The sequence below is a fragment of the Leuresthes tenuis genome, unplaced genomic scaffold, assembly GCF_036924035.1.
Source record: "Leuresthes tenuis unplaced genomic scaffold, fLeuTen1.0.hap1 SCAF_10, whole genome shotgun sequence".
Taxonomy (NCBI): domain Eukaryota; kingdom Metazoa; phylum Chordata; class Actinopteri; order Atheriniformes; family Atherinopsidae; genus Leuresthes; species Leuresthes tenuis.
In genome coordinates this window covers 21,122,484-21,134,528 of record NW_027325364.1, presented here as the reverse complement: position 1 = coordinate 21,134,528, position 12,045 = coordinate 21,122,484, and positions in this window count along the sequence as shown.

The window sequence follows — 12,045 nt, the reverse complement described above, 5'->3', positions numbered from 1 at the left end:
TCAATATTTTATATGTTGACTGTGATCTTTTCAAATACTTTGTTTTATTTCAGTTTACAGTCACTGTTCAAGTTCCGTTTTTGTTTGCAATTTTAGTTTTAGTCTTGTGTTTATAGCCTTAACATTACTATGTTTTTCCATTTGTGAGTGGTGTTATCATGTGACTAAGTTATAAAGTTTATTATAAAGTTAACATTCTAAAGTTCATATTAGGCTTCACAAAAAAAAACATTTTTTTTACATCAACTTACAAAGTTATAGACCTCCCAGCATTTCTGCTAAAGTTTGATCAAACTGACAAAGACTGAAAATACAAACATTTATGGTAATTTCTTTTAGATTTTGTGGCATTTCTGTTGGTTTTCTTTAAAAAAAAAAAAAAAAACTTTCAAAGTTCTTTTGCTCAGCTAAAATGTTTTTCATACCATGTCGTTAACTTTTAAATGCCAGACTTGTATTTTTGTGTGGAGAGCCAGAACATTTTGTATAATATTGCAGCTAGCTTCATAAAATTATCTAAAAACTTCCCATCAGTTTAACTCTGTTTATTTAGACAGCATCAGTTCACAAAAAAGTAATCCCAGGGCACTCTACAGAGAAAGTAAAGTTAAATTTAAGTCCAGTTACTATAAATCAATGAAGTTTATACCAATTCATTCAGAAGTCTTTCACTACATTTATATGACAGTGTTCACCTGTGCAGCCTTTTTTTTCTGCATTCCCCCAAACCAATGGAGCACCAGGCAGGTGGCAGTCTTTGTGAGGCGACATCAAGGTGTCCAATCTCTGTGCACCTCACTGCTCCACTGAGCTGCACAGAGGAGCTTAGAAAGAAAGAAAACAGTGCTAATCATTCCCTGACCCTTCCACTTCCTGCCTGCTCCTTCCTACCTCCTTCCTCTCTTAAAATAAGTCAAAGAAAGCTACCCTGCATACTGATGTGTTGTTACTTACTCTTAATTGAACTTGAGTCTTAATGTGCCATCATTCAAATGCTTTGTCTGTGCGCTCTCAGCTGCTGAGTCCGAATTGCTCTCTGTGTGGCATTTATGTCAACCTCCTCCACTGCACTGCTATTCAGCTTTGGGTGGAGAGGAGGAAGGGCTCTTTGGCAGATTTGTAATATGCAGGCATGGAGGAAAAGGACGCTGACTCTTGATACAACAGAGGGAACAAAAGCCTTCTCTTGGTGCAAAGCGAGAAAGGGAGATATGAGAAAGGGAGCAAGAATTAAAAAAGTTAGATTGGATGGTGCTGGGTGACATCAATAGCATCCCAAGCAGGGCCACAAATTACATGGGCAAGGAGCAACGCAGCAAGTGATTCGACAGCTGGGACCCCTTGTGCAATGCCACCAGGGGATTAACAGGGTTTCAGGATCTGACACAGACGGGATGAGCGTCATGGGCAGAATAAAGAGCAATGCAGGGATTAGAGAGCTTCAAGACACTCCACAGACACTCGTGAAGGGCTTAAAGGGCTATAGATATTATTAATGAGCGAACAGACAGACAGTCTGAGATGAAGAAAAAGAGAAAGGCTGGGGGTCATCTTTTTTATTATATTCAGCCTGACCCCTCCTACTTTGTCACTCAGATGTTTAATGATCAGAGGTTCCACGCACATACATTAAAAGTCAATGAGGCAGGCCAAAGAAGCAAACTGTTCATGTGTTGATCATTGAACATAACACAAAGCACAGCAGACAGAGATGGCCAGCATCTGAGCAATGTACTGTATGTTCAATTCATGCCACCCTCTGAAGATTAGGCCTGAATTATTCATCTGAAAGTCGCGGTGAAAATGCCAATCGCACATTTGAATATTTGTACGCTTCTGTACGGGTACACTGGAGAAAACAAGATAGTATTCATTGTGGCATGCATGTGGGTGTGCTGCTGGTATATGTGTTCGGTATCAAATTCTACATTCAGATGCTGGATTTGCATGGGGTGAATTGTTTGGCACATGGCTGTGTCTTGTTTTACAAAGAGGAAATTGTTGAGATTTCTCTCTCAAGGAGCTTGTTCCTTCAGCTGATAACAGCTCCACCAGAGTGTCTGCAAAACCACTACAGGGAGTCAACCTTGAGATAACCTTTGCTCTGGTAACTCACAACAAAGATGAGGCAAACCTATTTTGCTATCATGATTTTGGAGAATGCCAAGACAGTTACAAAGTTCAGAGTTTCAACTCTCTCAGTTAACTTCAAAATACCAGCGTGCAGCTTTTTCCTTGTTAACGACGCCGCCTCTAAGCCATATGGGACATCCTCTACAGGAAGGCACAGGGAGATAAGTCTGGCTGATGTTTAGGAACATGGAGTTATCGACTTCCTCATGCTCTTGCTCAGAGCTCCCGAATGCAGTCTTTATCACGAGACAGTTCAGTACTTATCACTGGTTTGCTGCCAAAAAAGTGCATAACTAGATTTGCCTTAGGGGTGAAGAATGCACTTTGATAAACTTCAGCTGAAGTTTAATGACAGCATATTTCCGTCCCCAGTTAGGCCTTGGTTATCTCCTTTACTGAAAATGAGACTTTAAAATGAAAGCCTTCACGTGTTCCATGAATTTTAAAGTGAACTAAGCTGTTTGAAAGTGATGAACATGACGCAAGTGACGCTCCATACGTAAGCCAAGAGAGCCCGTGCTTCGAAATCATTTTTAATGTCATCATCTGGAGGTCATCTTAAGAAGTTATTCATGTCATAATCTTAACAAAACAAAGTGATAAAGGGTACATTATGTCATTATCGTTTATAGAAAAATGGGTTAATATTGTTTATTAGTTCGGCAGAGTAACATTTGTTGAGTCCGGTTCAGCTCTTTTACATGTTATATATTGTAAATAAAAATAAATAAATGGGCTTCAAGGGGAGCTTTACATTTATAAAACTTCCCTTGGCAAAGCAAATCTATTTGGCATAAAAGGTATTCAGACTACAATTCTGCTGCCATAATGCTGGACAGGACAAGGGGGGAAGAAAAAAAAAAAGAGTAACGTTTGTTTTCCCTGCAGCTTGAAGGAGTTGGTTTAATTCTTATCTCTGCCTGCAGACGTCACTGTCAAGAGCAAAGTTACTAAACTCAATGCAGCTAACAGAATTACACACGCATAATGTAATAGAACCTCCCAAATTTCATGATAGTGATCTCGAATGATGATATCAGGTGTTAAAGTAGGAACCACTCATTTCCGAGCTCACCGTGATCAAACTGTAATCTCAACCAAAGCCAAAGATGGTTTTCTCACAATTACAAGTACTGTATGTTTTTCAACTCAAAAAGACAAAAGGCTGATTTCTCAAGATAAACTTGTTAGTGTGAGAAAATAACAAGACAACGACAAAACCAAAAAAAATTAACTCGTTATCTTGACATAACTGCATGAAAATGAATGATCGCTCTCAGATTCCATTAATCTATCACATACTGTACCAAGTTCCTGCCAAAAGTACTGTTGAGTTGTATGCTCTGGGGGAAGCCGGCAGAGCATTCAATGATATCTGCACCAGACACACACTACTGCATATGCAACAACATTAGGGCAGTTATAGATGTGTATAACTATGCAGTAGCATTCCCAAAGCAGATAGCAAGACAGAAACAAAAAAGTGTTTAAAAAAAGCTGTGTAATGAAAAAAAGCAGAAAGAAATAAGCTGGTATATTGTTACGTTGTTTCTTTAACAGAGCTGATGTGCTGCACATGTGGATGGTTTGAATTTGCATTGTTTCACTTGCTAATGAAGCTGTGTTATGTTATGTTTGTGTGCTGTTAATTGAGAGAATGAAAGAAGGCGTCACTCGGTCCCCGTTGGCTAATATGCTTTGACCTGCGTGTGATAATGGTGAGATACAAAACAACACGATGAGAGGAAAAAAGAAGGCAGGTTGTACACTGAACAGCAAGTTTACTATCTGGCACATTTCAATGATAAGAATAGTATAAATGGTTGTGAACTACTTCATTAATATATAGGAACTAAACTTTGAAAATGTTCTTGTGAGGTCTGAAGTTGCACAACAGTGGGTTGCAGTACTGGTGCGCTAGGATAGTTTACAACAGAAAGAGCCTAAATGTAAAGACATAATCCATGAAAAATGGAATTATTTATTCTGTGCACTACTCATACACAGTCAGCATGGCAAACAACACAGGCAAGAGTGAAAACAGGGCAAAGTCTATGGATGAGTCTAAAGGTGATAGAGGGAAAACTGGCATAAAAACAAACAAGTGATCAAGAGAAAAATGTATGTAAAAGTGTACAAAACGAAAACATTTCAAAATGAAACAGGAAGTTACCAACAAAACCCAAACCACAGCAGTATTAAAAAGTGAACACACAAGATGTAACTCACTCTGCTTGCTTGTGTTGTTTTTCTATGATTGTGGAGTCTGAACACAGGGAGCCCCTGTACTCGTGGGGTCTGATAGCTTTGTGGAGACCAAAATGGTGGCTCCCAAAGGTTTTTAATCACGGTCAAAACTTGGTGTTAGGGTTTGGCAGTAAGTTGTTATGGTTAGGATTATTGAAAAAAAGTGATTGGTAATGTATTATATCAATGTTGGGACCCGATAAAAACTAAAAAAAACAAGAACGTGTGTGTGCTTCATTCCATTAGAGATAGCTACACGGGGTCATTGATTTTGTCAGGTCTGAGGATGAAAAAAAAAAGCTCCTTTCCTTCCTCACAGCATGAACATCCCCTCGTGGTGCTCTGTGTGTGTATGTCTCTATACGACTTGCATTCAAGTTGTTTTGGAGATGAGGCATTTGGTGCAAAGGCATCCCTGCTTCCTACTGTGAGAAAACACATAACCCACTAAGGTACAACTGTGTCTGAGATACCACACCTTGTCGCTGTGTATTGTGTCTCACCATTGTCCTAAGAGATTCCCTGAGCTTCTCAAGGATATGTGTGTGTAGGTGTGCTGCTTCTTTCTCTTGCCTGTGAATGAACAAAGACATTTGTGAGCCGTTATATGTATGAAGAATGAAGAATTTAAAACAATATGTGCAGTTGTATCACTTTAATGTAAATCTTGTCTCTCAAATTGATGTTGCACAGAGGAGCCTTGTTACAATTATTTGCTTCTGTGCTCTTGTCAAAGGTGCACTGGGTGTACCTGCATTCACTGTGACAGGTGCATAGAAGAATTAAATTTACAAGAAGAAACTCTCATAGCAAAAAACTGCAATAACAAAAAAAAACCTGTTTCTTGTGATCACTATGATGATGTACGAGGCACAATCCCTGAAAAGTTTTGATATTGAAAGTCATAATAACAAGCTGTAGAAATTCTAACACAGCTTAATCGCTTCTTTGGTGTCAACACAATTTGTTAAAAATGGAACCAGGGGCTTTGTTGAAAAATAAATCTCAAAGGCTGACCTTAAAGGGGAAGCATTAGAGTCTCTTCAGAGCAAACACTCAGGCTTGGGAAGGCAATGGAGTAGTCATTACTGCCTCCCATTTTCATATTGAGATTTTAATCATCAGCAGTAGTATTTCTGATTGAGGCGTGTGTGTGTGTGTGTGTGTGTGTGTGGTGGTGGTGTGTGTGTGTGTGGGGGGGGGGTGTCTGTGCACATGGGGGGGTTGTAATACATCTTTGTAATTAGTCTCATAATTATAAGGCAATAAACTTCGGTACACATGGGATATCCATCTCTGGGATGCTGCAATTACCCTGCTGAAATGTGTTGCTGTGACAAATCTTAAGGAGGCAAACAGCAGCTCTGCACTGTTAAAACAACACACTGAACACTGACTTTACTCAGTTTTTGGTATACAAATGTGTTTGGGGTGCATAAGTATGTCAACACAAGGTGATTTCATCGTTTATATAAGCTGCTTCTTGATATGAACATGGTGTTGGTTTATCCTGATTTAAATTACCTTTGTGTTGCATGTTCATTTAGCAACAGTCTTTTTTTCAAAGCCTGCCTAAACTGTGCAACCCCACATCTTCAAATTGCTGACACTACGGCAACTCGTCCTTGAGTTCCTGACAATCTGGTGGAAGTGGTAATATCAGACAACCACTGAGTGAGTCTAAATTGGCTTTGCCTCTATTAGCTCCAACAGTGCCTCATTATCAGCAGCCAAGATCTAGCCTGCAGGGCCAGACCTCTGCTACTCTGCCAACTACTAGTTAGCTCACACACAGTCATGCACTGACCACACAGGTATGTAGAAGCAGTAGTGTTGTTCTCACTGTCTCACTCCCTCTGAAACAACTGCTCCCATTTCCATGTCTTTGATTTAACCAGCAGGTTGTTCAGGTCACCACTGACCTTTCAGCTTTCATAGCAGACATCCACAAATGACGACGAGATGCTTATCAGCTGGAGGGGAAATGGGAAGTTACTATTCTTTCTATTGGTGAGCTGCTTTGCATAGCGGATTTGGTTAGGTTTTATCAGGACAACATGAGGGTGGAAATGCCAAACAAGTCTTACAGTATAAAGAGCAGTGATTTAGTTGATTCAACGTGAATAAGGGTCACTCGTGTGTATACACATACACTAGTAGAGCAGTGAAACATCAACAAATTATTAACCACTCATACACATGTAAATTAACACTGTGGAAAGATTATGCCATAACACCTTATTATTATTAAATTATGTCATAATTTTGTATACTAAATATATGTTTGTTTGTTTTTTATCAAAGTATACCTTGCTTCAGCCACCCCAGTGACAAAGAGTGTTGGGACATGTAATAAGAACAGTTTTGGGGGGCAAAATGTATTCACCTTCAGACCACATTCTTATCATTATGAGGCTTAGGGGTGTTAGCAGAACCAAGGTTTAGGAACAAAAAGGAGAACCAGTGAAGAACTGAGCTGATGTGCCGGTGACTTAAAAAAAAAAGACATTACAGGGCCAACTAATCAGAGCCATTTAGTCAATACTTGCTCCCTTTGAATGTTGCATATGCATTAGGTTAGCATTAGTTGCCATAAAAAAGTGTCACATTTAAAAACAAACTTCTGCTTTCAGTTTTATTCTTAGCTAAATGCAGCCTCTAGCCTAGAGGCTAGACTTTAGGTAGACTAAGCTAAATTAAAGGCCCTTTCCCACAGGTGAAAAAAACCCACTAACATCTGCTAAGTTCTGGCTGTTGAGTATAATGTGAAAGTGTTTTTGACATTGAGTCCCATGTTAAGTGACTCTACTACAGTTGGGGTATTAGTCAACTACAGCTCCAATCAGCATTAAAGGGATTACAACACTTAGGTGCACACGCTAATTTTCATAAGGGGGCTGCACTCAAGAGTTTGGTCCGGCTCACTGTTTCTTTAAAGAAACACACATTTACAGACCATAACATCTTACATGGAGGCTACCTTTATGTTGTTAAGCCATGGGAGAAAGTAGTTGTAAATGGATGTAACTCTGGTTCTGTATGTTACAGCCAACAGAGCACTAAGGTAAACATGCTACTACTACTGGCAGAGGGAAGGGTTGTTTTAGCATGTGTAGATGGTCTTTAAAAAGAAAAGAAAAAGCATCAAAATATCATACTTTGGGTGTAAAAACAGCAGGAACAGTTTTCTCTAAAACACCTGATCTACAATCTGCAATTCATACAGTCAAATGAAGCAACACTGAGCATGATAAGCAGATGTAGCCCTGCACGAGAAACATTTTTCAGCTGAAACAATGAAATGTTTCTAAGTGAAGCTAGCAAAAGAAGAGGAAGTACAAGGGGAAGTTGAGAAAGACACAAAGGTGAGGAGCAATAGAAAATATTACTTCAGCTCTGAAAACTAGAGTGATAAAGAGCAGGAGCATCAACATGAGCTAAAATGACAGAATATGAGTCCCTGGCACCTGGGAGGAAGATTTGAAAATAGTTTATCAATGACTCCTAATGCCAAGTAAAGTAAATTCCACACACAAAAACTGTAGTCTAATCTAGTTTCCATTTAGGGATTCCATGTTCTCTGCTATGTCAACATGAACATGGGAATCATTGAGATAAAGAAAGAGAAATAATGAGCAATTTCTCCACTTATGTAACATCATCCATATACAAAGGCCTGCAACTGTATCTATCTAGATTTGATTCACTGCTAAATTGAAATTGTATGATTTTGAATATGTTTACTTGCACAATGTAAAGTCACTAAAGCTGAGGATACAAGGCAGGAAATCCTGTGATGACTCAGAATGAGATGAATGTTGATTGCTTCTGAATCAGTCTGTCATAAATAACTGAACTGTCAAAGAGCTCAAAGGCAACAATTCTCAGTCACATCTCAGGTCAAGTTTGAGGGTAAAGTAGTGGCTGTTGTTTCTGTGCTTTCTCTCTCAGGTCATTACTCAAGGTCCTTTCTCTTTTCTATTTATCTTTTCTTCTGTCCTCTATTCATTCATCCATCCATCATTATCCAGAGAACAGGGTCAGTTTTGTTTCCTCTGGCTCTTTCTTGTTTTCTGGTTCTGCTTATGTAAACCAGACATCCTCGGCTGACCGGACATGACAGCTCAAGCCACAATAGTGGCTGATTCCATTCTGGGAAGCGACTCATCAGCTCCTGTTGTCCATGTACGAACACTCTACCTCCAGTCAGATCAAATCAGAGACATTGTTAAAACTGTCTCACACGGCTATCCTTACACTTTGTATCTTCCCAGCCTCATTTGCTCCATTGTCTTGTTTCCTTGTTATTTCCTTTAAGCCACCATGATTTCTTGAAACTGATCACCGCTTCCCCAGCTCTAGCTTTTAACAATGGCTTTACCTTCACAGTCTACTGCTCTGCCCTGAGAAACCACATTTGTCAACAAAAGAGAAAGAAGCCACGTGGGACGACTGGGCTTTCTTGTGCTGTTGCACACGCACTAACCTTAATCATGCAGTTGAAAAGAGCAGGCAAACAAAAAAAAAAAGATATAATTTTGTGTAAAACAAGAGTGTGGGAATGTTGTTTTCAAAAGGAGTGCAAGCTTTAGAACTCCATGGAACTGGGGAGGGAATGGATTTTGCCATTGTTCTGCTGAACAAACAAACGATCATCCAACATCCGGACAAGAAAGAATCCCAGCCCAGTGCCGGTCTGAGACCAACAGTAAACACAGCCCAGACTGTGTCAAACTGGTGGGAGCTCCATATAAATTATTAACTCACTACAAATATGTGTGGCTAGACAAAGTCAATGTAAAGATAGAAGAAAAGCGGTGCAAGTTGCCGCACTTTGGATTGATGACTAATAATGAATGCAGTGCAGTTAAATTTGGAGTTACAACAGCTTTTGGGGTTTCATTATTGTCTCTCTACCCACAGGAAATGGAAATGTCTCACTTAAACATGATTCAGGTGAGTGGGCAGTGAAAATACCCTGACAAACACAGCACTCTGTCCCAGTCTATCACAGATGAGTTTTTAGGCAGCCAAACACATCCATACTGTCACTGTTAACTGTTAATACAACAGGAAAATGGCTTAGCTTTCAAATCAAGCTTGTGATCATATCAATAAACCTAAAACAAATGCTAATAAAAAGCAGGCACAGTCTTAATGATCTTTTTCCATACCTTATCTCACAGACACACTCTTTGCCCCAAGCAGCTGTTCATAAAACCAATTCTTTAATGGTTAAAGAGCTATCCTATACTGCCAAAAACCTTAGCACTTCAAAGTACCTCTTTAAGCAGCCAAGGTGTGTGGTAGCAATCAAATAAAACCCCTATGGTAAGATGCAAACACCAAATTATAAAGTGCATAACTTGACATTTTTAAACGCCCTTAAAAACTGTCCTTTGTAGCACACATTGTTTGTCCCACATGGATAACAATCTAGCTGTAGCTCAAGGCCACGTCCACAAACGGTCCCACTTCCCGTAGGCCTGTCAGATACAATCTTTTCATAAGCTCACTCCTCTAAAGTTCAAACTTACAGCATTTGGAAGAGAGAAGTGTTCATAATGGCATTTTGTGAAAACAGGGTGGGTTTGAACTTTGGCTGTCCCCAACTTCTGTAGTGTTGCCAGTTTCACTTAAAGGCTTTCCTCCAAGCCCCGAAAAGAAAACATGTCAGACTTTTTGGCCAGTCAGGTAACATGGATGAGCCAACAAGTCAATATAGAAGCTCTATCCAGGTCTTACGCTTTTTGGTTCTAGTAGAAGCGGGCTTTGAAATGGATTACACGTTATTTAGTGTGTTTGCAGGTGGCTTTGGTGGCCTTTTTCTGCGGTAGTTTAAGTTCTGTTTGGGATGGCTGGTGGCTTGGCGAGGTTCTGTTCTTTGCTTTTTGGGTTTTTCCTTTGTCCTTCAGTGTGTGAGCATTTCCAGGGCCAGCCATAGAGTTCTGCATAGCTACAAAACCCTAAGTCCACACTGAAAGAGCAACTTTCCCACGGACTACACTGCTCCTGACCTGCCTGAAAGGTCTCATTTGAGGCTATTTTGTCTGAGGCATGTCTCAGACAAAAATGAGTGGTTACATCACACTTTGTTATCTCTGAACAATCAGCTCGCTTGTCAGAGCAGACTGAACAAATTCAGGAAGGATGCTTTAAAGTGACAGGAGCTAAAATTCAGCTTTTTCTGAAGTCTGCAGGAAGGTTTCTGGAGGCAGGAAATATGTCAATTGTGTATGTTCCCCGCCGATTTAGTTTTTCATCCTAGCCATAACCAGGTTTTTATGCCATGTACTCTATTTATATGCTTAACCATGTGGTTTTGATGCATAAAGAAGAGGGGGAAACAGCAGTGACGGGACTTACCACAGGCTGAAACTGTGATAACAAAGGTTAAGCAATAGGAGAACAACAGTTTCCAGCAGGACTCTTACCCTCTGCTGTGAGCATACGTTAAAAGACTAAAATGATCTCATTACAATGTGAATAAATACCATGCTGCTTCCAGCATCGTTGCTCATTTATACGCACTTTAAGCTTTCATTTTATGTCATTTTATGCCGTTAATATAACTCGCCAAATGGTCAGGATTAGATTAAAGTACATTAAAGTGAGCGTCATCCTCTCACTGGGAAATGACACAAAAACATAAACAAAAAGGTAACTTGTTATAAAACGTGGCATTTTATGACACCAGCCTTGGAGGTCTTATCCTTCACAGCAAGTGTTGTGCAATGATGTGAAAACTGTGTTGTAATGACATGTGGCACCAGTAGGCAATTCTCAAATTCCCAAGACCAGGCTGGTGAGACATATCTACCACAAAAGTTTACCTCCCTGTAGTAACTTGTTTGTTGGTTGGTTGATAGCAGTGGTGCTTGCACATCACCACAACAGCTTTTGTGAATATGTTCCAAAATGAAAAAAGACATCAAATGTGGCATGTTTAAAAAGTTATTTTACATGAGGGGGCCCCTGTTAAAACAAGCCAATCCAATTACTTTTAATAGGCAGTAATAGCATTTTTATGCTGAGTGATCTGAGGGCAACACGCAGTCGTTATCTTCCAGGGGATAAACCTATAACTACAACATCATGATGGGATGGCATTACACTGCATCCTGCAGGCTGTGTTGAACTCCAGTTTATAATAATCTGTATTTTCTAGGATACTTAGAATAGTTTAACTTTTTTAATGGGTTTGTAGACAAGAACCACAAACAGTGGTAGAGAGAGTGTTCTGCAAACAGTCCCATTTTTGTCCATAGGTTTTTACCTCAGCATCCTGTGAGAAAATGAATGTGTCCAACTGGGTGTTGAATTCCCATTGGTGCTGTGCCGAGCTAGAGCCAATAAAAGTCAGTGACTACAGCAGTTTTGACACAAAACTAAATCCTGAAGAAACACTTTGAAATTGCACTCCTAAAACTTTTTTTTTTTACCTTAACTAAAGGCTATGGGAACATATGTAGAAAAAAAGATCAACTTAAAACCTACATGTGAAGTATAGACATTGTAACATGGTGCAATGTCATGTAAATACAATCTACTGATCTGTGTCCACAGACATGATTTTTTTGCTGTTTTTTGTGATACTGAACACAAAAATAACTCCACAGAGAAGCACAATGTCACAGCTTAATGTGAAATAGTCACATGTCGACT